The 4,696-nt window shown below is 41.7% G+C and overlaps 1 long non-coding RNA gene across 1 annotated transcript; it reads right to left on the bottom strand.

Annotated features, from left to right (window-relative positions):
- Nucleotides 1-556: 556 nt before the first annotated feature.
- On the bottom strand, nt 557-1,645 carry LOC132446529 (uncharacterized). Its single transcript, XR_009522903.1, has 3 exons — nt 1,192-1,645; nt 923-993; nt 557-824 (listed from the first exon to the last, which is right to left on the bottom strand). It is a non-coding gene; the product is annotated as an uncharacterized LOC132446529 (long non-coding RNA).
- Nucleotides 1,646-4,696: the final 3,051 nt, after the last annotated feature.

Below are 4,696 nucleotides of genomic sequence, written 5' to 3'. Positions count from 1 at the left end.
GTTGATTTTAGCGTCACAACACAACTATAACACACACACGTTATTCATGAAGGTATTTGTAAGACCATTCATTGTCAATCTTTTCAAAGGAATACGATTAAAGGACAAATATAGGGGAAACCATCTCCATCAATAATGTATTTATTACGGCTGGACAAAGATTACAAGTATTAATCGCATCGTTTGGTGAGACAACTCGCGATCAATCACACTTTTATCCACTCCAATTTAAGTTGAATGAGATATCAAATTAAATGACACTATCATTTATACCAAATGTACTTAGCAATACCTTGACCAAGTGATCTTGAGGGAGTTTTATTGAATCACCCAGTGTGGTTTGAATATGAGATTTACGGAACACCACAGATTTGGGAATTGTAAACAGGCTGTCACTTACTGCAATTGTAAACCAACTGTAACTACAAGTGTAGTTAAATTCAAATAAGTAGCGCCACAGATTTGGGAATTGTAAACAGGCTGTCACTAACTGCAATTGTAATTGAATGTACAGTAAGCGGAACTAAAAACAAAAAAGAATGTTGACATTCAAAAAAGAATGTTGACATTCTGTGGGCAAAACCTTTTCAAAATCAAAGTAGGCCTAAAAGAATTAAAAAATAATAACGTGCTTTAATGCGTCCATTTGTAAAAAAACAAACAAGATTGCGTTAACGCTTAATTGGGCGCCAACTTGCCCAGCCCTAGTAGCCTATTTATTGGACGCAGGCATGAAGGCATGCATAACACGCATAATTGCTCTCCATGGCTGGATTTCCGACACGCCCTGTGTGAAACTACCTCAGACAGGCATCACACGCAATCTGAAAAAAAAGAAGGCAGCATTAGGCTGACTTATAAATATGTGCAGGTTCATAGGGGCTGCGCGCCAATATTACAGTAGGCCTATAATGCTACTTACCCAAGTAACGTTTTCCGTTTTATCAAAGGTGTCTTCCTCCCCACAGTAATGACACAAGTCACTCAAGTCATCTACGAATTAAGATAACTTCTTAAAATAATTTGACAGACGCAGGAAGGGATGCAAAGTCTACAATAATAGGGTTAGGTTATATTATCCCTAATCCAGCCACTTGGTGTAGCGGTAGCACTCGCGACCAACACGCTGATGAGACAGGTTCAATCCTCTTATGAGGAATGCGCGTCGATTTAAAGATTTGAAGTGCTTACCAGATCCAGTCATGATGGTGGTGGCTATTTCCCTCCTCAGGTCATCTATGTTTGATGTCGGGAATTGTAATGAGCTTGACCCTTCCAGGAGGTGTTCAGCAAACTGAAAGTGTGAGATTGAGCCCATAATTCACAGGTCCCCCAATACGTGATATAGCATATTGATATGTAATTTTTGCCATGTCACATAGCCTAGGCCTACTTTAAAAGCAAACACTCCGCAAGATGTGGTGTCCTCTTGGAGTGGATGAGCCACAGTGTCACATTTCCATCGTGACACATTGACGCCTAGTTTTCTCATCAGTAATTCACAACAATTCAGTTACAGATGAACAACAATGTGACCAAATGTCACTGGTGTGGGAAAATATAGGCTAGTTTACCTTGTTGTCTCCAAACACTTTTTTTTCTTTGCTGGCGACTCTCCTAGAGCAAGAAAACATATTTTTTCTGATGGATACATGGCCTTGGAAAAAAAAAAAAATATGGTCATGGAATTGTAAAAGTATGTAGGCCTATTAAAATGTTGATCTAGGGACAATTCCTGGGGACTCCTTTCTTTGTCACATACTAACAAGAAACCAATGGTGGCAGTCATTCACAATGCCTAGAAGGCATTTATAGGCAGTGGCATCCAGCTGAGAAATGCATCACAAATAATGACTTTCATAGGCTAATTATAGCATATCTGTCGTTAAGCTCACCCTTTCACCCAAATAACCCTCAACATCAACCGTGTGATAACTGGTGGCTTGCACTTGCAGCACTGTGAACAAATAAACCCTCCGCTTTCAATCCAAGAGCCGTGACCAGCACCACCACCACCACCAACTTGTTTCAGCACACCTTCAGTTTTGGATTTCTTTTCTGCCACATGGCGGTCATGGCAGATGTGTCCACTTGGTAGGCCTTTGATACCCCATGCTGCCTCACCATTACACTGAGATATGTATTTATTACCTACATCAACATTAAAAATGATTAATACTTTGTAGGTGAAGCCATAATGTCTTTGAAAATCAAAGAATATGCACCTCACTCTCCAACTCTTGTCCAGGGCCCATCTGGAAGACGTCTTGGTAAAATACCTTGTAGGCCTCAACTCTGGACAGAATTACATGGCTTTTATTGCCATTCCATGCGTCCATGATGCCTGTAACACAAAGGAACCTTAACAAACAGCGTTTTTTAATAAAGGCCATTGTCGGGTATGTATCACTTACGGCTGCGCACAACGTCATCCTCTTGGATTACCGGGTCCTGTGTGCTGCTGGTGGCCAGAAACTGTATGGGTGAAGCTAATTGGAGAGAGGTTGGAGCAGGTGGTGATCGGCAGGCAGTGGGGTGATAGGAGAGGTCAAGAGGGGCCGGTAAAGGTGAATGTGTTGAGGGGATAGTGTCAATGAGAGGTTTTTTCAGAGGGGGTTCTTCATTTGGAGTTGGTGGTATCCTGTGAGGGATTGGAGGGGTGGGATCTGTGAATGGTTTGAGGTGGTCTGTATTAATTTTGGGATGTTGTCTTCCCTTGTCATCCCTCAAGTCTGCACTCTTGTTCTCCAATTTGGAGATGGTATATGGTCCCAGCCAGGTGCGCTCCAGTTTTCCCCCTTTCCTCTGCTGCATACGGATGTTCTTCCGGAGAACCCTCTGGCCAACAGCAAAGGCAGACCTGCTTCTTATTTTCTGCCTTTTGTCCTGTTTTTTAAGAACGTTCAGCTGAACCATGGCATCTAATCTTTCTTTCAGGGCAATGCCTGAAGACACCACTGTGTTGGCCACTATGTCCTCCACTGAGCTATCCACCTTCCAATAGAAAAGTAAACAAAGATTAAGAATGGAATTGGATTGGTCAAATTACCTGACATAAGTGAGACCCATCATGCCATACCGTGAAATCCTCTGCCACTTCGCATGGGTAACGTGCCTCCATGCCGAACATTAGAAAAAAAGGGGAGAACCTGGTGGTGAGGTGCGCCTTTGTTCTCAAGCCAAACATTACGGCATCCAAGTAGTGGTCCCATGTGTTGGGCTTGTCCTCCACAAGTTTACACAGTGCTCTGTATAGGCACAAGGAAATAATTGTCATCTGTCATCATGGTTTTTAAAATGTCACCAATACTACTAATAGCTCTTCTACAATCCATTTTGAATCCTTTTCTAAATACAGGTTCACCTCTGAATTGTCCCATTCAGGTTTTCCACAAGACCATTCGTCTGTGGGTGATATGGAGCACATAGCACTCTTCACATTTAAAAATTAGTACAATTTAGCAACAGATGTTTTTTGTATTGCATTTGGTACATAGAGCATCCTGACCATCAAGAGCAGTGCTGGTTTATTCACCAAGCCAAAATTAACTAACCTCATTCACAAACTCGCTGCCCTGATCTGTGAGGATGCGTTGTGGTGCACCAAACCTGTAAAAAAACTTTATGATGCACTGGGTGACCACCTCGGCACTCTTATTTGGTATGGCATAGACCTCTACCCATTTGGTATAGTAGTCGACCATGACACACATATACATGTTTCCATCATCTGATGGAGTTAGTTTCCCCACCAAGTCCATCCCAACTAACTCCAGTGGGTGGTCAACCTGAAACTCACAAAATGTATTCAGTCAAATGAAAGGCTTAGTACATACATGGAACGGGATATATTCTGGCTCCTTTTTAATGGAGAGCCTGGTGTATTGGCATTTAGCACACTGAAACCTGATGGTTCAGAAGCAGACATGGGAAATGCAGTCCAGGAAGCAAGACAATCTATGGATACGCTCAATATACACTCCAATCAAACAATTCCATTTACCCATTTATCCAAGTCAACCCCCATTCCAGGCCAGTAAAACCTGGCGGTGACTGAATTATTATTTTTTTGGGTTCCACAGTGGCCTCCATGAGCACTGTCATGAAAATCCAAAAAAATCTGATTGGCCTCCTCCGCGCCAACCACAACTTTCTTGCGCACCTCCATTTCATTTTTCGAAGATATGTAATACATTGTATCACCTATTGAAACAAGGTTGTTGTCAGTAGCCTACAAGAAACACGTCATTTTTTCTGATAAGCTATTGATAAGAGCAGGAGATCAGGGAATTATTTTTGAGGTATAGGCATATCGTTACAATGGCTTACCATCTAGTAGGAAACGGGCGGAGGGATATGAGCCATCTCTTTTGTAGTTCAGCAGCTCGATGTACATGCTTTTGTCCAATCCCACGAATCCAACATAAATTCATGTAACAAACAAGTTTCCAGATCATGTACAGCCTTGCCATCCTAATTTATACACTTCGCACCCGTCGGAATTGGTTAGACGCCCTCTTCAAATAGGCTACAATTACAGTATATACGCACTACAATTATATTATCATAGTGCCTCGATCGGACAAAACAGACAAGAGCAGAGTCCAACCAAGATTTCAGAGTCATTTCTTTATTAGTTCCAAAGAAATGCATGATTTATAAGATTAATTTATTTAGTTAGTATGGTCATATCAGT

This window comes from Gadus macrocephalus, chromosome 18 (genome assembly GCF_031168955.1).
Source record: "Gadus macrocephalus chromosome 18, ASM3116895v1".
NCBI lineage: Eukaryota > Metazoa > Chordata > Actinopteri > Gadiformes > Gadidae > Gadus > Gadus macrocephalus.
This window is presented reverse-complemented; position numbering and strand designations above follow the sequence as displayed.